Source organism: Bos javanicus, chromosome 24 (assembly GCF_032452875.1).
Source record: "Bos javanicus breed banteng chromosome 24, ARS-OSU_banteng_1.0, whole genome shotgun sequence".
Taxonomy (NCBI): Eukaryota; Metazoa; Chordata; class Mammalia; order Artiodactyla; family Bovidae; genus Bos; species Bos javanicus.
This window is the reverse complement of record NC_083891.1, coordinates 48,224,866-48,249,090: the sequence shown is the minus strand read 5'-3', so window position 1 is coordinate 48,249,090 and position 24,225 is coordinate 48,224,866. Positions and strand designations below refer to the sequence as shown.

At 52.9% G+C, this 24,225-nt stretch overlaps 1 protein-coding gene and 1 non-coding gene across 9 annotated transcripts in view; one reads left to right on the top strand and one right to left on the bottom strand.

The window, feature by feature from the left end:
• Positions 1-24,225, bottom strand: part of CTIF (cap binding complex dependent translation initiation factor) — a 324,350-nt gene that overhangs the window by 251,096 nt on the left and 49,029 nt on the right. Inside the window, exon 1 of one of the 8 annotated variants that reach the window (XM_061400120.1) lies at positions 1,338-1,452. The exons of the other annotated variants lie outside the window; for them this stretch is intronic. The gene's annotated coding sequence lies outside the window, so the exon portion shown is untranslated. Of the gene's footprint in view, positions 1-1,337; positions 1,453-24,225 lie in introns of those variants that run through there. 8 annotated transcript variants of the gene reach the window in all.
• On the top strand, positions 14,821-14,893 carry TRNAG-UCC (transfer RNA glycine (anticodon UCC)). Its single transcript has one exon. It is a non-coding gene; the product is annotated as a tRNA-Gly (tRNA).

Below are 24,225 nucleotides of genomic sequence, written 5' to 3'. Positions count from 1 at the left end.
CCCTCCTGGCTCACTGACGAAAGGGGGGACTTGAGACACATTCCCACCCTGGAGAATCCTGGTGCCCAGAGGGAAAAGGAGCAGCCCCCACACTGGTCACTGGTCTTGGAGACGCCCTCCTACTCCAGTCACTGCGGCCCAGGCAGGGTCTCCCGCGCAGCCTGACTGCACGTCCCCTCGGCTGCCCAGGGCTCCTCAGACACATGCCAAGAGCCCCTGCAGGAGCCCTGCTGGCCCCTGCACCTCGGAGCGGGAGGAGCTGACAGCCGCCATGGCAGCCCTGGATGGGGACAAACCCTCCCTCTCGGTCTCTCAGATAACAGCTGAGGCACCTTCTCCGTGGTCCCGCAGGGTGACCCAGGGCACGGAGCCCAGAGGCCCAGTAGTGACCAGTCCGTGACGCCCCTTTGCTGACCCCCTCCTCCCATGTCTCTCCCCCCAGGGATACCCATTCCTGGGGCATCACTTGGGTTGGGCTCATTTGTCTGTTCTACAATGAACCCCAACCAGGGTGCAGGTCCCTCCTTCAGAAGAAAAGCCCCGAGCTTTCTCTCTTTACCAGAGAAGAGGGAGGTGGAAGAGAGGAGACTGGGCCTACATCATCCATCTCCTAGGCCATTAGCCAGGCACTCACTTCCTCACTTTCAACAAAGGTAAAGTATCTATAATTCAAAACATACCACTGAAGCCATTTTCAAGCATACAATTCAGTGGCATTAAGTACATGCATCAAGCTATGGTTTTTCCAGTGGTCATGTACGGATGTGAGAGTTGGACTATAAAGAAAGCTGAGTGCCGAAGAATTGATGCTTTTGAACTGTGGTGTTGGAGAAGGCTCTCGAGAGTCCCTTGGACTGCAAGGAGATCCAACCAGTCCATCCTAAAGGAAATCAGTCCTAGGTGTTCACTGGAAGGACTGATGCTGAAGCTCAAACTCCAACACTTTGGCCACCTGATGCGAAGAACTGACTCATTGGACAAGACCCTGATGCTGGGAAAGATTGAAGGCAGGAGGAGAAGGGGATGACAGAGGATGAGATGGTTGGATGGCCTCACCAACTCGATGGACATGAGTTTGAGCAAGCTGCAGGAGTTGGTGATGGACAGGGATGCCTGGCATGCTGCAGTCCATGGGGTCGCAAAGAGTCAGACATGACTGAGCAACTGAATTGAACTGAAGTACATTCACAGTATTACGTAAGCACCATCACTATCTATTTCCAGAAAATTGTCATCATCCCAACAGAAACCTGGTGCCCATTAAACAGCCCTCCATCCCCTGACACAGCCCCTGGCAACTGCTCTACTTTCTCTCTGAACTTGGCTCCTCTGCATACCTCATTTAGGTGGTGTCATACAACATCCGTCCTTTTGTGACTGGCTTATTTCACCTCTGATGTTTTCAAGACTCATTCATGTTGTAAAATGTGTCAGAATTTCACACGTTTTTGTGGATGAATAAGACACTGTGTTACAGTAACAGACTTATGTATGGACCACATTTTGTTTATCCATTCACTCATCAATGGACACTCAGGCTGTTCTCACCTTTGGCTATTGTGATTAATGCTGCTACGAACATGGGTGTACAAGTACCTGTTTGAGTTCCTGTTTGTAATTCTCTGGGGTAAAAGCCTAGAAGGACCTCTCTGCTTTTAACGTAAAAACAGTGAGGAGGCCCAGAGTGAACTCCAGGCTGGTGGAGACCAGGGAAATAAAGAGATACTTCTCTCCAGGACTTGTTCTCCTCCCTTCCGGCTAGTGCTCTGGGGTCTCCTCCTGGCTCTGCTTCTCATTCACAGCAAGATCAGGATATGTGCTCAGTCACTCCAGTTGTGTCCAATTCTTTGCGACCCCGTGGACTGTAGCCCACCAGGCTCTTCTGTCCATGGGGTTCTCCAGGCAAGAATACTGGAGTGGGTTGCCATGCCCTCCTCCAGGGGATCTTCCCAACCCAGGGATCGAACCCGTGTCTCCTGCACTGGCAGGTGGGTTCTTCACCACCACCACCACCTGGGAAGCATGGATCAGGGTGGGAAATCCCTTCTTCACCACTAACACCCACCTGGGAGGCATGGATCAGAGTGGGGAATCCCCAAACAGCTAGGCTGCTGGGTAAGCTGAGAGCCAGCAAGAAGAGCTTCCGTTCTAATGATCAGTGAAAAGTGGAAAGGGGGCTGGGCCCAGAGGAAGAAGAAAAAGAGGAGAGGCTGGGCGAGGAGAAGAAACACCTCTTGTGGCCGCAGCCATCCAAGATATGGCCTGTGGGGCTGCAGCCAGATCTCAGGAACGTGCCCTTCTGCCTTTGGGGCTCCCCTCCTCGCGCCGCCGTGCCCCCCAGCCCCTGCCAGGTGATGGATGCCCAGGAACAAAAAGGCAGGCAGCAGGCGTGGGGAAAGTGCTGAGGCCGCACTTTGCTGTAAAGGGCAGGCAGCCCCAGAGCCTGCAGGCAGGAGGCGGGGCCCGGGTGGGCACAGCTGCAGGAGGGGGCACAGAGGGGCTGAGGCCATGGGGCACTGGGGTTCCTTGGGAAACCAGCGTCAGCAAAGGCACTTCTGCTGACACCGCGGGCTCAGGCTGAGGTCGGGAATCTCGCTCCCCCCACCCTCGGGGCCTGCCTGCCTCTCAACCTTCGCAGGGGCTCACAGAGCTACATCAAGGACGCGGGGTCTACAGGAGAAGGCAGGGCCCAGAGAGGAAAAGCTGGAACCATCCCAGCCTTCTCAGCATCCTTTCGCATCGGCCCTGTGACAAATGGCATTAGCAGCTGTAAATGTAGCCAATCCCTTTAAGAACAGCCAGGCATTAGAGGAATTACCTCCTCCCCAACCCCAGGACCAGTTCAGTGACCTGCCAACCAGATGACAGCCTCTGCTTAGCGGCCTGCCAGCTGTTCTCAGGGGGCACCCAACAATTCCGGGCCCCGGAAAGGGCAGCCCTGTGCCCCTCACCCTCCAGCGGACCCTTTCGCCTCAGGCCTTCAGCACACAGCTCGGCCAGGACTTTCTCAGAGAGGAAGCCCAGGGCTCATTTCCCGGCTTTCGGCTCCACAAAGGGTCTGGCCTCCTGGTCCACAGGCCCCGCTACAGGGAGTGGGCTAGTGACCCCGGGGGGACTCACGGGTCTGTCCCCGCAAACCCAGCAGGACAGCAACTCTGCAGACGGATAACAGGCCCCTCTGAGCTGTGGTGGGCGGCAGGGCCCAGCCAGTCAGCACCACTCCCCCACTGTTGAATGAATCGCATCCACCCACTGCTTCTCCACCACCCCTTTCCCAAGCTGCTGGGCCTCAGTCCCCCATCCGGACCCCCTCCAGTGGGTGCTCCTGGTGACCCCGCTCCACACCAAGGCCTGCCCTTCTCCCTTCCTGCCTCCACACAGAGCTGACAACTGGCACCTACACACAGAGCCTGTAGCCCCCAGAGCAGGGCCAGGCCAGGCCGCCCCGCTGGGAGTGTGGGAGGAGAGAGGCCAGCTGCCAGGGGAGGAGGGCGCCCAGAGCCCTCCCCGAGGAAACCACGGGCACCCCCTTCACCATGTCCTGCTGCCAAGCCACCCCTCCAAGTCCAGCCCACGTCCCACCTCCTGCACAGACAGGACTCAGGAAGAATGCCTTCCCTTCCCCTCAAGCTGCAGCCCTCATGCTTAGGGACTCTGGGCCTGCTAGTGTTCACCACAGAAAAGCAGGGGGCTTCGGGAGAGGCCTCTGTGCACAGGAGCCTCAGACCCTCAACCACCGGAAGTGGAGAAGTTCAGAAACACCAGGAGGAGCTGGAGGCTACCTCAGATATCAGCATCGCTTACCGTCGCAGAAGTGAGGACACCCGGTGTCCCCCACATGATACCAGTGTAACCCTCTGTCACTCAAACATCAGACAGGTCTTAGCTAGGGCAGTGTTTTTCTAACTGCAGGTCTCCGTGGCTTTTGTGGACTGCAAAATAAACTGAAAAAAATCCAGGAGACACAGGTTCGATCCCTGGCTGGGGAAGATCCCCTGGAGGAGGGCATGGCAACCCACTCCAGTATTCTTGCCTGGACAATCCCATGGACAGAGGAGCCTGGTGGGCTACAGTCCATGGGATCACAAAGAGTCAGTCATGACTGAGCACACACAAGACAAAATCATGATCTCAGCATTAAAATGGTAGAATGCAGTTGAAAATTCCAGTGAGTAACACACATTAAAAGTGGAACTATTGTTTCATGGAAATTTTGTCTCATCTAAATATATCACGGAAATATATTTTTATTTCTGTGATGCGTGGTCAAAAGAGTTTATGAAAAGTGGCCCAGAGCAGCGCTTCCCAAACTTGCACGTATGCAGTGATCACAGGCGATTTTGTTAAAATGCAGATTTGGATTCAGTGGACCCCAGGTGGGGCCCGAGAGGCTGCATGTCTCACCAGCTCCCAGTTGGTGATGTTGCTGCTGGTCAGAGGACCATGCTTTGCATAGCCAAGATCTAGAAAAACCTGTCACATCCTTTCTATCCACTCTTCAGCTATTCCATCCTGGCTGGAAGATGGGTAGATTCTCCATCCTGACTCTCTGGCCAGCTGGCCAGCTCCCAGGGTAAGGGGCAGTTTCTCTCATGGCTGACTTAGGGTCAGGCAGGACCTCAACAGGCTGAATGAGTGTTTATCTGTGGGCCGTAGGACCGCCTACTTCCACCCTGGGATCTCAGCATCAGGAACACATAACAGCACTCGCTTAGAGTCCAACAGGGCCAGACATACTCATCTGCTGTCACCAAGTTGGAGGGGCTCCTGAAATCTAAGCCATGTGACCTCAACAGATCTTAAGAGAATTCAGCGGTCCAGCCGCTGCTCTATCTCTGGATGCTCCTGCTGTCCTTTATCGTGTAGATGAGGACACTGGAGCCCAGAGAAGGGGAGGACCTGCTTGGAGCCATTCAGATGCCTAAGGGATAGAGCCTGGCCTGTAATGCAGGTCCCCAAGCCCCTGAGAGTCTCCCATCCCCAGAAACCCCCTCCTGAGCTGAGTCACCTCTCCCTTCCCCCTGTGACTGCCAACGTCTTTGGACCCCAAGAGCAGTTCTGGGTCACAGTCATTAACATCAGCCAGTTACTCCTAAATAACAGACGATGCCCAAGTCATTGCACCATTTTCACACCCTCACTCCACACAGGGCCCTGGGCCAAGCTCTGTGGATCTTTCAGAGCTTCCATGGAGAGACCACAGGACCTGGGCCTCACTGCTCTCTCCCCAGAGCAGCCTCCGGATAACTGAGAAGCTGGACTGGTTTTCCCAGTTGGGGTACAGATCACCACGAGCCTGGAAGGCAGGAGGGATGCTGCGAACCCTTCTCTCCCCAGCATGCTCACCACAGCAGCACCAGGAGAGGCATCTGAGAAGGGAGTCGGGGGGAGATAGAACAGATGCACCCATCGCGGTCCATGCACAGGACACCCCATCACATTCCAGTCTCTCAACTGGGATTTCCTCTGGAGGAAAAAGGGGCTTCCCAGGTGGCGCAGTGGTAAAGAATCCGCTTGCCAATGCAGGAGACACAAGAGATTCAGGTTCAATCCCTGGGTTGAGAAGATCCCCTAGAGGAGGGCATGGCAACCCACTCCAGTATTCTTGCCTGGAAAACCCCATAGGCAGAGAAGCCTGGCGGGCTATAGTCCATGGGGTCGCAAAGAGTCGGACATGATTGAGCGACTGAGAATGCACGCTGGAGGAAAAATAGACACTCTCCAACCCTGCGGAGGCCTCCATACCAGCAGAGGAGCCCAGACCAACTAGGAGGAGGGCATCCAGGATGGACTCGGGATGCGCAGCCCCTGCTCTGTCCCTGGACGGCCCTGCTGTCCAGGTCTGCCCTCCCCTCCAGCCTCCGGGGCCAACAGGAGCCTCCACGGGGCTCCAGGCACTGACTCCACACCTGCTCCCTCCGCCAAGCACAGGCTTCCTCCGGACACCTTCTCATCCTCCCCTGTGCTGTTACCCAACTCTTATCCTGCTCTTGAATTTTTTATGGGGTTTTATCTTGTCCTGACAAGACTTCACGGTCCTTGGAGGCCCTGCTTCTTCCTGTATTTCTCACCATCCCAAGCCCAGGACGGCAGACTGGCCTACGGCTCCCCAGCCCTCTCATGTCCAGCCTGGGGCACTCCTTCCCTAAGAGTGGGGTTCCCCAGCTCCTTTGCCCACTGCTGCTGGGCCCAGGCTCCCCTCCAGCCCCCTTCCCAGCTCTTAGAATGGTGCAGCCAAGGATGCTTGGGGGTGGGGAGGGGCGGGGGGGAACCTGTCCCATCCCCCATCCCTACAGCTGCCAGAGTCACCTGGTCCCAGAACCAAGACTGCAATCTCTTCCCACCACATTCTGGACCTTTCTTAAGGCAACTCACCTCCACAGGTAATGAGCACCTGTATGCTGTATGCTGTGCCCCACAGGTTTGAGGAAGCACGGAAGTCACAGGCCCCAGGGTCACTGATCAGCCAGCCCCACACCTGGCGGGAGTCAGGTACCTTCTTCCCTGCCCCCTTCCCCCTAAGACAGAGGAACATCACAGTTCCGGGTTCCAACGCTGGCTAAACCAAGCTCTGTAACCTTGGGTAGCCTGTTTCCGCATCTTTAAAGTTGACTGGTGATAAATGTACCATCTCGGTAAAGTGTTGGGAGGATGAAGTGAGAAGGAACTCATGAGAAGTTGAGAGTGTGGGTCCCACCCCCAGCCTTCAAAAGCTTCCGAGTTGACGGACAAAGAGTGGAAACTTGGAGCACGCCCGGGCGGGAGCCCCATGGTGCCCTGCTCTGAGCTCGGCGCCACACCTGGGAGAGCAGCCCAGGTGAAGGCCTCAGAGCTCCTCCGGGCCTCGTGGCCCAGTGCCAGTCTCAGGCGACACCCTCTCCACTGCCTCGTTCCGGGCATTCAGGGTCCCCAGCATCCTGCTCCCTGGTAACACCCTCTCCACTGCCTCGCTCGGGGCATCCAGGGTCCCCACCATCCTGCTTCCTCCTGGCCAGGGCTTCGCAAGCCAGCCCAGCTGGAGCAGTGACAGGCCTGGGTGGTTTCCGAGAGGCTGGTGGGGGGTCTCAGGAGCTGGAGCAGGCTCCACACAGCCTGTCCCTGGGGGTGGGAGGGCAGGGGGCTGTGACCCCTGGGCCAGTCTCACCACTGAGGAGGACAACTGGCTCCCTCCGAGACCAGCATCCCTGCCCTCTGCCCTCCTCACCCTACAGGCTGCTCAGTCAAGCCCACCTCCTGATGCCACCCTGAACACCCACAGCAGCTGCCCACTGGGCCTTTCAGCCTCTGTCCCCGCCACCTTGGATGACCAACTCTTCCCACACAGGCACGTAACCACAAAGCAGAGGCCGCAAAGGCTCATTCGGGGTCATGCCATCTCGTCCGTCCAGTATTTTTAAAATATTCAAGCCAATTTTACAAACCAGAAGATGTCACGGTAAAATCCCCATTTCTGATTTTCTTCAAAGACCGGGAGATCCACCAATACTGGCCCACCTCCCCACGCTGGAAGCATGACCAAAGCGAGGCTGAGCTCTTCAGATAGGGCAGGCAATGGCCAGTTCTCCACTGACCCCAATGCTCCCTAAAGTCTCCCCACGGCCCACAGCTATCACTCTCATGAGGCTCCACTCACTCACACGTTACCTGCCTGGTCCTCGCTAACATCCAAGTTTGAGACCCTCCTGCAAGAAAGTAATGAGAAGTGTCCCTAAGAACCTGGCAATCAAGAACAAGGATTGTCCCCTGGGAGCTACAATGGGAAATCAATACACAACAGTCCAAAATAGAAACATGCAGAGTCACTGCAAAGGGGGAGAAAAGAAGGTTTCCAGATCAGCAGGACGCCACCCTAACCTGGTTGAAGACAAGCCACAGAGTTATTACAGGAAGACTGTGTCACTCTGCAATGATTGAGCTGCACTGGAAACAGAAAACTGTCAACCACAGAAGGCAGTGTACCCCCAAAGTCTGTTCGGGGAAAGAGGTGCACCTCCTGGGTGTCTTGAGGGGGTCCAGGTAAATGGACAGGGTTGTCCCACTGTTCCCTGTAAAGCCCCCACCGCACTCCAGCTCAGCCCTAACACGGTCTCAGGGGCTGCCTCCTTCCTCGGCTGAACTACAAGCTCTTGGAGGCCGAGGACACGCCTGCTCCTTTCCCTGTGACCTGGGAGCCAGACCTGAGCCCACTGCAGACATTCAGTTAATCACTGAGTATTTGATATGAAATTAAAAGACGCTTACTACTTGGAAGGAAAGTTATGACCAACCTAGATAGCATATTCAAAAGCAGAGATATTACTTTGACAACAAAGGTCCGTCTAGTCAAGGCTATGGTTTTTCCTGTGGTCATGTATGGATGTGAGAGTTGGACTGTGAAGAAGGCTGAGCGCCAAAGAATTGATGCTTTTGAACTGTGGTGTTGGAGAAGACTCTTGAGAGTCCCTTGGACTGCAAGGAGATCCAACCAGTCCATTCTGAAGGAGACCAGCCCTGGGATTTCTTTGGAAGGAATGATGCTAAAGCTGAAACTCCAGTACTTTGGCCACCTCATGTGAAGAGTTGACTCACTGGAAAAGACTCTGATGCTGGGAGGGATTGGGGGGCAGGAGGAGAAGGGGACGACAGAGGATGAGATGGCTGGATGGCATCACTTGACTCCATGGACATGAGTCTGGGTGAACTCCGGGAGTTGGTGATGGACAGGGAGGCCTGGCGTGCTGCAATTCATGGGGTCGCAAAGAGTTGGACATGACTGAGTGACTGATCTGATCTGATCTGATCTGATTTGATATGAACTGGAGCATATAGAAGGCTGAGTGCTGAAGAATTGATGCCTTTGAACTAAGGCGCTGGAGAAAACTCTTGAGAGTCCCTTGGACAGCAAGGAGATCAAACCAGTCAATCCTAAAGGAAATCAGCCCTGAATATGCATTGGAAGGAACGATGCTGAAGCTGAAGCTCCCATACTTTGGCCACCTGATGTGAAGAGCTGACTCTCTGGAAAAGACCCTGATGCTGGGAAAGATTAAAGGTAGGAGGAGAAGGGGCGACAGATGGTTGGATGGCATCACTGACTCAATGGACATGAGTGTGAGCAAACTCTGGCAGAGACAGGGAAGCCTGGTGTGCTGCAGTCCACGGGGTTGCAAAGAGTCGGGCATGACTGAATTACTAGACAACAACAATTTGGGGCTTCCCTGGTGGTTCAGTGGTTAAAAAAAAAAAAATCTGCCTGCCAATGCAAGAGACATGGGTTCGATCCCTGGTCTCGGAATATCCCACATGCCTCGGAGCAACTAAGCCCGTGCATCACAACTACTGAGCCTGTGCTCTAGAGCCAGGGAGCTGCAACTACGGAAGCCCGTGCCCCCTGGAGCCCGTGATCCACAAGCCAAAGCAATGAGAAGCCCTTGCATCGCAACTGGAGAGCAGCCCCCACTCACAACTAGAGAAAAGCCCTCACAGCAACGAAGACCCAGCACAACCACAAAGAAGTAAACACAGGGTTAAACAACAACACCTTGATGATGAATTCTCAGCAATCAGAAAATGGATGACAAGTAACTGAGGTTCTGTCCCTTTGGTAATCAGCAGGCAGGTAGCAGCTGGCTGCCAGTGGGCAGAGATGGGGGGGGGGCGCATGTTAGCAGTGAAATTAGCTAGCACGGCAGGCTGGGGGAAGACCCCTCTTTGGCTGACTAGCCTGCATGTATCACACACGATGCTGGAAGCCCACTGGACAGCAACCACAGGAATCTAAAACTTGACTCAGTGCCTGGGCGCTTATTATTCTCCCTGCATCCGCCAGGAACTGCGGGCAGAACTGAACAGCACGAGCCCAGGAGTGTAAAAACCACAGAAAATGGAAGCCCAGACCCCCTGCTTCCAGGCCCTGAGCCAGCACACCCGTGTTGCCCCTGTCTTTGGTGGAGGACCCCAAGAGGGGTGCTCCTACTCAGGGCCAGCTGCACTTGACCTTCACTGAAGCAGGAAAGCAAGCCATTAATATCATATTCCCCACAGACTGTACTCCCCATAGATTCCAAACTATTTCCCTCTAATATCATACTTACTTTTCAAATTAAACTATACACGGTTCCCTTGACACACAAAAGAAAACAACTAGTATTTACTGAGCATTTACTACGTGCCAAACTCTGTGTTAAATGCTTGTCATATATTTTACGTTAATCCTCAAGACACTCCTATAATGTAGGCACATTTTTGGTCCCATTGTACAAATCAGGAAACCGAGGCAGAGAGGAGTTGCCCAAGGTCATCTGTTAGGAGGTGAGCTGAGTCAGGTGTTGAGCCCAAATGGCTCCAAGATACAGTATGCTGAAGAAATAGAAGTGAGGAGCCCAGAGCCCCACCCACTCAACAAGCCAATCCTGGCCCAACATCGCCCATGAGCTGCTGGGCCCCATGGTCACTCCTGAAGCGGGCCCTGGAGCTGCTCCGGGTTAAGGATTTGTGCCTTTCACAGGATAGCAGAGTAAGCTGCCATCGGATATGAATGACTGAATCAGATCTTAAATTATCTGCCGAGCTTGGGCTGGGGCCCTGGGCCTCCTGCCCTTGGGTCTGCGCAGTCCAGCACCACCCTGGCAGACGTCTCTGTCACCGCACGTACGAGGGAGACAGGTGTGCGTCGCCACTTCCCTCTTACACACAGGGACCCTGGAATAATGTGCACATGGCTTCCCAACAGGAAGGACCACAACCCAGTCATCCTGACTCTAGCCCCGGGGGTTTCCCCAGGAGCAGCAGCAGCTCAGGGTCCCACCGCCTTGCGGCATGAGCCAATAAATCACCGACCGTTCCCACCAGTTTGTGTTGTGATGGGGTAGAAACTGAAGGATGAAGGGGAAAGGGACTGGCTAGAAGGGATGAAAGCCCTATGTGCTACAGAGCCTTCTCCAGGACAGAAGGGATGGGAAAGCCAAGTTCTGCAGACCACAGGCCTCTGCTGGCTACGGCTGTTACCTTGTAGAGCACAGAACCCAGTTACCAAGTTCTCAGCAATGACGGCCAAGCCAGAGATGAGAGCTACTGGCCATGGCCACATTGCAGGCTCAGGTATGAGACTTCTCCTGGGGCTGGTTTTTCCCAAGTGTTTCTCTCTGGGGACAGGCTAAGGCCATGTGTTTAGGAAAACAGGCAGCCAGATCAATCCCATTGGGCACCCATGGGAGTATGCGGTCTTGTGGACCTTCTAGAGTATCACTTGGTCTCTCCCATCATTGTACTTTCAGGGCAGGGTAGGAGTTCACAGAACTTGGGTGGGAGGACTGTGGACTGGCTGATCCCGGGCTTCTGTGACCTAGGAGCTCTCCCGGGGGCCTAATTTAAGGCAGTGGCAGGAAGGACTCCCAGAGGCAGCCAGATGCCTTTCAGTGGGGAGAGAGAACTCACCTGGTGGCAGATCTTGATGGCTGCTCTTATTAGGCCATCACAGTCACTGGGCTCTATCTCCCATTATCCCTGTGGTTAGTTCCCCTCGCTAGAGTGGGAGCAGCAGATAGCCTCTTTAGGGGTGCCCAGCAGGAGCAGTCTGGAGCCAGTTACAGCCTCAGGGAGCAGACTGAGTGGCTAACTGGCAGATAATTAACTGAGAGATTCCCCACAGCCCTCTGCAAGCTCTGCTGAGAAGGGGAGAGGAGGATATACAAAGCCAAAAGGGGCCTCTATTGTCTCCAAAGTCACTGGATGTCACTCCAGAATCCTGGGAGCTGAGATGCAGAATGGTCTTTGTACACTGAATCAAGTGTGAGCGATGAGGATGTGGAGAAATTAGAAGGCTCGTACACTGATGATGGGAATGAAAAAGGATGTAACTGCTTTGGACAACAGTCTTGTAGCTCCTCAAAAGATTACACATATAGTTAATATATGATCCAACAATTCTGGTGTGTGTCTGTATACACGTAATGCGTGCTAAGTTGCTTCAGTTGTGTCTGACTTTTGTGACCCTAAGGACTATAGCCTGCCAGGCTCCTCTGTCAAGCTCTATGAAAATCTAGAAGACCTAAAACTAACATCAAAAATAGATGTCCTTTTCATCATGGGGAATTGGAATGCAAACGTAGGAAGTCAAGAGATACCTGGAGTAATAGGCAAGTTTGGCCTTGGAGGACAAAACGAAGCAGGGCAAAGGCTAACAGAGTTTTGTCAAGAGAACACACTGATCATAGCAAACACCCTTTCCCAGCAGCACAGGAAACAACTCTACACATGGACATCACCAGAGGGTCAATACCGAAATCAGACTGATAATACTCTTTGCAACCAAAGACAGAGATGCTCTCAACAGGCCCAGAGGAGCATCATTAACACATGGGAGGCATGTTATTCTTTGGTCATTTGTTCCAAATGACCAAAAAATGCAAATAAAACTACTAGATATAAAAACAGGAGAAAACTTGGAAGGCAAATTCCAAGACCCACCGTTATTTTACAAGACACAAAGAAAAGAAAAACCGCTGCCAATTAAACTATGACATAATGCCTTAGTGACAGTCCTGAGTGCAAACAAATTGGTCACATGAGCTCTGAGGAGGTTTCATCTCTTCTGAGGGATTGGAGAATTTCTCCTGCCTTTGGTGGCATGCAGGAGACTGACAATTCCTGTTGCTTTAAAAGAAAGTATGAAATTGCAGCCTTTCCTCCAACACATACTTGCTTTTCTAATGTCAAATCAAGGCTCCACTACTGCTTCCATGTCCCTCTGTGGACACAATAACATTTGGTATCAATAATAAATTACAGTGAGATCTTTTGGAAGACATTTTGAGTGACAATTCACATAACAGGTGGATGACCAACAACACACCTAACTCAACTGAGGTCAGACAGTCTGATCGGCAGGACCACATTCACAGCTGCTCAGGAAAGGACAGCTACGCCATGTGACACAGCGGCTCTGCCATGTGGCTAATAGCCAGTGGTAATGAGATGCACCCTTGTTCCAGAGATACTAACAGGTGGGGGGAAAGCATGGCTCCCAGAAGCAATGAAGAGGGCAAGCCAATCCCTCATATTCCAGATCAGGAAATGTAGGCACAGAGCTGTGACGTGACACATCCCAAACCATGCAGCCACGACTAAAACCCCTATTAGCTGAGATTTGTGCCAATGTTGTTTCCTTTCTACTCCCTCAGGCTACCTCCAGGAGACTGCTATCTCTAAGCTTCTCTTATATTTTCTTGCTTAAAAAAAAAAAACTCAGGCTTTTAGAGCATATACAACAATAAGATGAACATATCAGTACAAATAGTCTCAGTCCTACAAGCCCATGAAGATGGGCTCATTCCAAAGCCATCTAAGGGACCACTTTAAACATGTATGTAGGCAAAGAAGGACCATTAGTTTATAGCTGTCAGGAGACTGCACTTCCACTCCCCACAGGGGATCCCCAGGCTGCCACCCAACAATATTGTGCCATGTTTATGAATGAGGCTGGCCAGGTGTTTTCTTTGAGTTACATGCTCTCCCTGTGGGTGGGGGCCCAGGGGAGACAGCCTCCCCATCAGATTGCCTGTGAAGAGTCTGGAAACACCCTTGCTGAGCCTGATGTTAGAAATCCCCGTGTCTGTTGCATGCAGATAGAATATCGGGAGTTCAGGAAACTGCTAAATTGACTCTCAGTATCTAAACATGCTGTTTGCATCCTGACAGCATATCTGTCTTTACAGGACACTGGATCAAGATGGGGAAAAACACGTTTTTATTTTGTGAGCCTGGGGTTGCAGAGCTGGCCCCTTGACATGAACACAGATTAACACAGTCAAGTCCTCTTTGCTTCAACAAAAAAGTTCTTTTTCTTTTCCTGTAGCTGGATAAAAGAAAGCCTAAAGTCTTCAAGGTGAGGACAGATCCAGTTAATCGGAACTCAGATACACTTCCATGAGTAGAAGACAGAAGCCTGAAAACCGAACCAGAAACAGGCCTGCCCAATGTGGATGAGGATAGTGGCCTGTGTTAACAGCCAGTCTGCGTGGCGGCGAGCAAGGAGAGCGCAGCTCAGATTTCAGCAAGGGTCACGGTCTCACCAGGGACACCAGTGCAAGATGGAATTAATGAGAGGCGAGCTGCACTGGGACTGATGTAACAGGAGGCCACTCAGGGCTGGAAGACTGGGGAAAAAAGAAAGAACTAGCTATGGTGCAAAAGGTAGCCAAGAATTTATCTAGCATCCAGCACTGTCAACAGAGAAGAAAGCAACCAACATTCCAGTCTATTTGTAGTGCAAGCCAGGAACACAGCTGGGGACGCTGAGCTGTCAGAGCTCCAAAGGAATAGCCCGTCCGCTCACCCTCTGCCCTTTATTCTGCCCTTGACTCAACGCACCACAAACACCTGCCACTTCCTCAGCGCATGCCAGGCGCCCTGCTAGACGCTGGGTACCAGGTGAGACGTGGCCTCTGCCCTGAGGATCCCCCGGGGTGGCAGGCAGAAGATGGGGCATGGTTGGAATTCCCACTCAGGAGCCTCAAAGACATGAGTACAAAGGGACACTCGGGAGTCAGCCCAGGGCTACTGGGTAGACAGACACACCGCACGACCCCCAAAGAGGTCCTGAATCCTCGGTGACTCAGTCTCCCCAAGGGATAAACCCCAGCTTGACAGGTCAGTTGAGAGGATTATGTAAAAATATGTAAACTGAGCACAGTTTCAGTCAAACAGTAGGCCATCAATACATGATGCATATACTTGGTGTGCTTATCTCAAACATGCATTAGACGCTCCATAAACACTGGCGCTTAATAATTTGCCTGGTGAATAATAACAAATATTCTTAACAAACAATTAATCATTTGTTCCCTGGTGGTCTAGTCGCTAGGACTCTGTGCTTCCAATGCAGGGGGCCCGGGTTCAATCCCTGGCCGGGGAATTAGATTCCACATACCATACACAGAAATAGCACGCCCCAGCTCAGAAGATCCTGTGTGCTGCAACTGAGACCCGGTGCGGCCAAATAAGTAAATAAATTTTTAAAAATAGCAGTAATAACTTGTCTGGGTGACCACTTAACAGTATATACAATGATTGAATCATTACGCTGTACACTTGAAACTATTAATAATATAACGCTGTATGTCAATTATTCCTCAATTAAAACAAACCAAACCAAACCAAAATAATTTGTCTGGGAAAGAAGGTCAGAGATCATCTTCCTTGAGTGACCTTGGAGGAGGATGGGAGGTCTGCTGGTGGGGGAGGGCACAGGGACTGCGTCACCAAGGCACCAGCAAGCCTGTGTGCTGTCCCGTGAGGCCCTGATCCCCTCCAGGGCCAGGGCACATCACTGTCTCCACTACTGAGGGCCTGGGTTCAATCCCTGGTCAGGGAACTAAGATCCCATAAGCCATGCAGTGTAACCATATATATATACATATATATTATATATATATAATATATATATGAAAGTAAAGTGAATTTGTTGGTCACTCAGTCACTTCCAACTCTTTGTGACCCCATGGACTATAGCCCGCCAGGTTCCTCTGTCCATGGGGATTATCCAGACAAGAATACTGGAGTGCATAGCCATTCCCTTCTCCAAGGGATCTTCCCAACCCAGAGATTGAATCCGGGTCTCCTGCACTACAGGCAGATTCTTTACCATCTGAGTCACCAGGGAAGACCCCACAAATATATGTGTGTGTGTGTGTGTGTGTGTGTGTGTGTGTGTAAGCAAATAACAAAATAAGATTTGGGCATTTTTATAAGCAAGAAACAACAAACTTTGGTTTAAGAGAAAAAAAAAAGTTGGCTGTGGGGTCCCTCTGGCCTGTTGATCACTGGGTTAGAACGCTGGCTGGGAGGAACCTCGGCTGTCCCAGCCCAGGGCAGCTGGTCACTCGGAGGATAACCCCGGCTAGGAGGCACCTGCCACACGGAACGCCAGGCCAGCAGAGCCTTCTGCTCACAGCCCTCCTGCAGGGACACCGCCTCGTGTGCAAGGCCTTCCCACGTCCATGAGCTGTCTGGCACAGAGGTCATTTTCTACGCTGGCAATGCGCGAGGGCCCCTGCTGAGTGGATGGCATGGTTTCCACCTGTCACCCTGTGCGTCACCGCTTAATCTAGAAACCTGCTGACCTCTTGCGGAGCCCAGAGGTGGGAAATGGGAGCAACGCTGGGGTTGCCCCCCACCCCAGCACAGCCCATCCCCGGGAAGAAGGCTGGGGGTGGGAGGTGAGGACCAAGAAATAACCCCCATAAAGCCCTTGTAACTCATGCTGAACGCGTGGATACAGTCAGTAAATGCCAGTGCTGTCATTACTGGTGCCACCTTCCTCGTTCCTGCTCTGGGTGTTGCTATAGCACTCCTCTGTTGTTTTTTATTTTTTTTTTTTATTTTTTTTACCTCAATGGGACGTTCAGGAGCCCGCATGCCCACACAGCAGTGCTGTGCCATCATTACAAAAAACTTCCCGGCAGTGGAGTCTCCTGCTGGCAAAATACCAAAGGGAAATATGTTCTCAAGCTCTGATTTTAAATGCCCTGAGATGGCACATGCCATAGGCTTCTACCCAACTCCCCTGCTGCCCCGCAGGCTCTTTACTTCCAGGTACAGTCTAGAGACCAGGAAGGCTCCAGCCTTTCTAAGCAGCCTCAGATGGGAGAGGCGCCCGCCACACCTTCCTGCATTGCTAATCACATCACACATCTAACTTCCTTCACACCGAGGCCTCTGAAACCTTCTTAAACGTTAATGAGCAGAATTTCACAGATTAAACTGTATGGTTTCCATTTCGTCTCTTGGGACTTATGAAAGAAAGTGAAGTTGCTCAGTTGTGTCTGACTCGTTGCAACCCCATGGACTATAGCCTACCAGGCTCCTCCATCCATGGGATTTTCCAGCAAGAATATTGGAGCGGGTTGCCATTTCCAAGACAAGCCAAATATGAGGGATACCTCTGATTGCCAAGCAGGAAAAACCTGGAAACTTGGTAAAGACCCCAGAATCTCCCCCAGTCCCCCCAGTAACCTCAGCTGGGGTTTCCCTGTCCTCCACGCTATTTGCCCGACACTTAAGACACTCAAGCTTGGTGATGCCCACTGGAGGTCTAAGGAATTCAGCTGCAGGGTCTAGGAGCCAAAGCATGGGCTGGAAAGGATGAGGAAGCAATGGAATAGAAGGTGCCGGAGGCCCCATCATGGGCCGGCTGTAGGTATAGGTCTATTGCTTTGGCCATTGGGTCTCCTCATCAGAATCAGCCCAAGTTCTCAGGCTCAAGCAAAGAGAACCCAGCAAGGCCCTCCTTTAGCTCAGGGGGATGGATCTGCATGCCAGCACACAGGCTGCATTGATCCATTCCTGCCCAGACAACTCCTATCCGCCCCTCAAGACCCTTCTCCCAGGCCTGATTTTCTGGTGAGCTATCTGTTGAACTCACACATCTGTTTCCTTTTAGATGTTGCAGGTCCCTTACATCTTTTTTTTCCTCCTTTCCTGCGACCTCACGGAGATTTTCCAATCTCCCTCACAGAAAGTAGAGGCCAATGAGATGTAAAAGGAAGTTAATGGGTGGGAAACACTTTAAAGGGATTGACTGAGCCGGCATGTAACTTTTGTCCTTTCCACTTTTTCCTCCTTGTGTGGAATGCAGGCATAATGTCTGGAGCTCCAGCAGCTCTCTTAGACTACGAGGCAACTTTGAGACTAGTAAGTAGCCACCAATTCAGCATGGCAAAGCAGAAATATGGAACCTAAGCCTCTGATAGCCACAGAATCCCCACACCAGTCCTGGATTCCTGCCTCTAGATTCCTTTTACGTTAAAGAAAAATAAATCTCTGCGTTGTTTAAACCGATGTTATTCAGGTTTCCTGTTATAGTTGCTATGGTAAGCAGCTCTTTAAGATGGGCCTCAGTGACTCCTGACTCCTGTGTTGCAAACAAAATATGGTAAAATGATAAGATGTCACTTCTGTGATCAGGTTAGAAAAGACTGACTTCTATCTTGCTGACTCATCACTGCCTTTTCGGCATGCACACTCTGATGAAGCAAGCTGCCACGCTGGAGAGGCCCACATGGCCAGGAGCTGTGGGCAGCTTCTGGCCATCAGCCAGTGAAGAGCTGAGGCCTCAACCCAATAGCCCCAAGGAACTGAACCTCATCAACAACCACACCAGGGAGCCAGGAAGCAGACACTCCCACAGTCTATCACAGTCCTGGTCAACGCCTCTTCTACAGCCTTGGGAGAGGTCCTGGAAACAGAGTCCTGCCAGGCCAAACTGAGACTCTGAGCAGCACAAAGTGGGAGACAAGTGTGTTTTGTTTGGGGGATGTTTGTTACACAGCAGTAGAGAACTGACAGAGCTTCGGATTCTGATCCTAAACGAAACATGAGCAGGACCCTCCCCACCTTTGGCTTCCATCCCCTTGTCTGTAAAACAGGAGGGAGGGACTGGGTCATTTCAAAGGCGCCTGCCACTTTAAAATCCCAGAAGCCTGCAACTTACTCACAGTCACGCCAAAGGGACCCAGCTGTCTTGACCTCCTTCCCTGGGCAGTCAGGCTCAGGAGTCCGTCCACTGTTTAGTGCTACTTCTTTTGTTCACTGTGACATGATGCTTCGAGGCAGGGAAAAGAAGCAGGAGACCAGGGTTCTCCTCCCCGTGCCTGGCACACAGGGCCCTGCAGCTCTCACCGTAGGACTTTCCCCTCTTAGCCGACTGCAGGCCTTGGACCCCGCAAACCCTGGCAATGACTCCTGCTATTTGTCAAGACAGCTCCCTGAGCAGAACCTCCTGATGAGAAATGGAGGAGGCTGGGCTGACGCAGAGTCAGGGCTAGTGGACCAGAGAGCAAACGGCTTAGCTGAGCCACTAGTTTTCCAGCTTGTTTCACTGCTTATGCCATCTGCTACGAGCTGAATTATATCCCCCCCAAAGTGAAAGTGGCTCCGTCATGTCCAACTCTTTGCAATTCCATGGACTATACAGTCCATGGAATTCTCCAGGCCAGAATACTGGAGTGGGTAGCCTTTCCCTTCTCCAGGGGATCTTCCCAACTCAGGGATAGAACCCAGGTCTCCTGCATTGCAGGCAGATTCTTTACCAGCTGAGCCACAAGGGAAGCCCAATAATACTGGAGTGGGTAGCCTATCCCTTCTCCAGGGGATCTTTCCCAACCCAGGAATCAAACCAGGGTCTCCTCCATTACAGGCGGATTCTTTACCAACTGAGCTATGAGGGAAGCCATATCCCCCGAAGTTCAGACTAACTCTCACACACCTCAGAATGTCACCTTATTTGAAAACAGGGTCTCTGCAAATATAATTAGTTAAGAGGTTGTGTGTGTGTGTGTGTGTGTGTGTGTGTGTTTTAGTCGCTCAGTCATATCTGACACTTGCGACCCCATTGACTATAGCCCGCCAGGCTCCTCTGTCCATGGAATTCTCCAGGCAAGGATACTGGAATGGAGAGCCATTCCCTTCTCCAGGAGAACTTCCTGATCCAAGGATCAAACCCAGGTCTCTGTATCGCAGACAGATTCTTTACAGTCTGAGCCACCAGGGAAGCCCGTAACAGGCTATACTGGTCTTATACAAAGGGAAAATTTGCAGATACAGACACACATACAGGGAGAATGCCAAGTAGGGATAAAAGCAGAGATTGGGGTGATGCCATCTACCAGCCAAAATATGCCAAAGACTGCCACCAAACTGCCAGAAGCTAGAGGAGAGGCAGGACACAGAAACTCCCCCACAGCCCTCTGAAGGAATTCACACTGCTGACACCTTGACCTTGGACTTCCAGCCTTTAGAACTACGAAAGAATCAACTTCTATGGCACTTTGTGGAACTTTGATGAAGCGGTCCTAGCAGTTGTTCAGTCGCTCAGTCGTGTCCGACTCTTTGCAACCCCATAGACTGCAGCACGCCAGGCTTCCCTGTCCTCCACTGTCTCCAAGAGTTTGCCCAAGTAGATGTCCATTGAGTTGGTGATGTCATCCAACCACCTCATCCTTGGATGTCCTCAGTTTGTGCATGATACACCTCTGTGCATACGCTCACACCCACACACACATACACACTCACCCTGGCAATACATCGTGTGCATTACAAAACCATAACCCAAAACAGAAATTAAAAGATGAAGAAATACGTATGCATAAGAGTTTCAACACTTTCTCCAGGTGGCCCTGCCTGGAGTCCACTAGTTTCAGGCGATATTGCTGGTGCTATCCATCGATTTCCCTCTGGTCCTTGCCAACTGGGATCCAGAATTCTGACCTTGCTTCTCAGCTCTCTGTTTTCCTGATGAACTTGACGCCCCTGGTGAGGACTGAGCTCAGCAGGGTTTGGGTGTGGGGTGGCTCTGCCTCTCTCGGACCTCCCACTCATGCTGGGGCCTGCCGAGCACCAGGCGAGGAGGCCCCTTGGGCGCACAGCCCCTCATTCCTTGGATCGTTCTCTTTCCCCATCCATCAAAAATAAACCCCAAGAGAAAGCGGATGGAGCCAACTTCAGGGCGGGGTGGGGGAACGCCTGTTTGTTGTGGGTGCAAGGATTTGACTCCTTGCCCTCTGCAGCAAGGTCACGGTGCGCAGGTGGTGTCTCCAGGTGAGGAGGGCAGGGACAGCCTGGATGCATGGGTCCAGGGAGGGAAGGGAGCAGAATGGTAGCCAGGGAATGTGTGCGTTCATTCCAGAAACCCCGCCTGGCCTCCTGGTGTCCGCCTGCAGCTTCCATAAATGCCGGGCCGCTGTCAGCCCCACCCCAGCAGCTCGGCCAGCTGACAGACCCCGAGGACCCTAGCCTCACGCCCGCCGACAGCTGTGGAACCCAGACTGCGTAATTCGTGCCCGCCCCCGAGGAAAAGAGGAATGCAAGTGAAGCCTCTGGGTTCAATGCAAGGATTTCCAAACACTGACAGCCAGCGTTCACCAAGCATTAACCCTTCTGAGCACGCCGCACCCCACCTCCGCCCCGCCCCGCGCCGTGTCAGAGCACAGCTAACCCACAAAAAAGGCCTGCCTGCTCAGGAGACAGGCCAGACTGCAACCACGATGCTCCACCCCCCTACCCACAGCTGCCAAATTAACTCTCTCTTTCCCAGCCACACACTGCAGAGTCCCCCCAAGAGGTGGGATGGGGAGGGGGGCTCTGTTCCAGGGGCCCCGAGGTACCAGAGAGGTAAACAGCCACCTCTTTGGTCTGTGGCACCTGGTTGATGGAAGAGAGTCCCCTAAATCATTTGTATAGTAGATAATTTAATGAAGATACTCAGAAAAAACTACCTGAATGACAGTCTAGCATCCCTCGGGCTGGCCTCAGCCCCAGAGGCGAAAGGACATTCTCACCTTGGCTCATCACCTGTGTCTGTCCCCTGCCTGTTCAGGCCTCTTTCTATACCTTCAGAAAAAAACAATCTTTTTTTTTTTTTTTAACTTCCCAGGGTTGTCAAGAACATGAATACCAGGTCTAAAATACTAAAGAACTCTGAAGACATATTATTAACACCTGTGATGATGACAATAAAGATCATTTTGCTTTGACTGAGTCCTTTCACATGCACAACAAACTTGTCCTTTTCTGCCAAGTCTTCTCCGGGGAATCCCTGACTCTGGCTGAAGCCCGTTTCTTGAGAGCATCCCCTCCCATTGAAGGGCCTCTCCTATGCACGCCCGCCAAGTGTGCAATGACCTAAGGCAGCCCTCCTGCGGCCTCCTGAACGGGGAGGTGGCACGCTCCCACTGGACACACAGTGCCCCCGGGTCTTTCTGGCCACTGAGGATTCCCAGGGGGCCAGGACAGGAGAAAACTTCATCGGGCTCATTACAAAAATATGCTGGCTCATCTGGAGACAGGATGTGGGCCCTGTGCAGAGTGCAGTCGTCCAGCCTGGCCAGGCCCCACCTGTTTCCAGGCCTCCCCACACCCAGCTGCCCACCATTCCCTGCTCCCAAGTTAGCCAGCCTCTCCAGGGTAAGAAGAGGACCACGGAGTTTTGCAAGGACTCCCTTTGTTCCTCCTCCCACCCCCCGCCTGGCCTGGGGGCCCCAGGAGCCAGAGGCAGCCTGTGAATGGCAGGCTGGGCTTCTGCTTGGCTGATCAGAGCGATTAGCAGCTGTCACTCCCCACTAATTGCTGTCGTCAGCAGGGCCAGGCCCTCCCGTCCGCTCCTCCGGGGCCCTCTGCCGGCACACAGCCGCCGACTGTTCATGGTGACAGGAGTTGCGTGTCATGGGAATCACAGTGTCTGGGCTGTAAGGTCAGCTCGTGCCAATTATGAATCCCATTCACCCAGCCGTCGAGGCCAGTGGCTTCTTCGCTGAATCTGAGCCATCTGGGTTACTTACTCCAGGGAGAGCTATTTGCAAACCATCCCGGGGATGTAAGGTGCCCTGCAGGTCGGGGGAGCTTCACACTAGCTTATTCACTGGTATCCAGGAGAATCGGGGCAAGGGGGAAAATCGCACTAAAGCCTACAAATACTGCCAGGGTGTTTCCAAAGAAAGAGCACAGCGCCAGGAATCCCAAAGGCTGGTGGGTCCCTTTCCTGCTCTGACATCAGCCTCCACATCTGCAAAGTGGGGTTAATAGCACTGTCCACCCTCCCACAGTTGCCGTGAGGATTAATTGAGACAACCCACATTATAATAACTATGTGAGTTACTGTTGAGAGCCAAGCCTTTAAATGGACTCTCTGCAGTCCCCGCCCTCTGGTCTGTAAGATGGGTCCCACCTTAGAGATGAGAAAACTGAGGCCCAGAAAGGTCCAGACACGATGGCCACATGACAGGTAGGGGCATGTGGACATGGGGCTGTAGGGACTGTTGTCACGGTGCCAGGTTCTTCCTGATGCTGAAATGATCCCCTTTCTTGTGTTCTGCTCAGAGATCCAGCCCAGGCTGTTCAGGGCCTGCAGGCAGCCACTGCCAGGAGTAGTGGGTACCACGGACGAGGGTGGTCCACCTACGCCTGCTGGACGTGGCTTGATGGGATACCTCTGCCTGGGAATGCTATGCTAAGTCACTTCAGTCGTGTCCAACTCTGTGTGACCCCATAGACGGCAGCCCACCAGGCTTCCCTGTCCCTGGGATTCTCCAGGCAAGAACATTGGAGTGGGTTGCCATTTCCTTCTTCAATGCATGAAAGTGAAAAGAGAAAGTGAAGTCGCTCAGTCATGTCTGACTCTTAGCGACCCCATGGACTGCACCTACCAGGCTCCTCCGTCCATGGGATTTTCCAGGCAAGAGTACTGGAGTGGGGTGCCATTGCCTTCTCCATCTGCCTGGGAAGGGCAGGGGAATTAGCAGGATTATCGGACTGGCTCCTGAGCAGGTCTGGACTACAGAGCATGGGATGGGTGGCCAGTCCATGGACAGGGAGATGGGGCAGACAGGAGCCGAGAGGCTCCAAGAGCTGGGCCCGAGCCTCCTCTGTTTCTGAGGTCTGCCTCTTCTCATCCACGTGCACCTCATCGCGTGCCCCAGAACGCTGTCTGTCCAACTCCAGGTCCCACTTTGTGACCACTGTTTTGAGTTCCCTGGGAGAGGCCTGACATCCGCACTGTGACTTAAATGACTAATAGAAACAGCTTTCAGTGAGGGGGGAGGAGGGGATAAGAGGTGTCAGAGCCGATGGGGATTGGAAAGGATGGAATGCGTGTCTCTCATGTCTCAGTTTGGGTGCTGTCAGGGGTGTCGGTCATTCTTGTCCTGGTCTCTGGGAAAGCTGGTATGTGGAGGCACCCCATCCCGACGACAGCATGGTCTCCTGGGGAGCAAGGGTAAAGGACTCGGATTCCAGACACCCAAATCGAGTGGCTCGCCGTGGGCTGCCTATGTGACCTTGGGCAAGTCAGCTCTCTGGGCCAGTGGGGTTTGCCGGTCAATGTGCAGGCGGGAGAGGGCCAGGCCTGGCATGGATGGGCCGCCACCGCTGTTCCCAGCAGGCCCACACGGCAGGCCCCGCGGCCCTGGCTCGGTGCCCGTGCTCCGCCCCTTCTGGCGTCCATGGTGGCCTCGGGGCAGCAGCTGGGACTGGATTCCAGGCTAAATATGGAGCCCCGGCCCAGGCTTCTCCCCACCTGCAGGCCGAGGGCCCAACCTCTGCGGCTCCAGAGCGTCATGCCGCCCGCCCTCCCTCCAGCCCGCCCGAAATGCTGACTCACAAAGTCTGCACATGAACGAGGGCCAGACGGAGGTCAGAGCGCCAGAGCAACAATGAACCTCCAGAGCTATCAAAGCCGGCAGCGCAAGGCCCGGG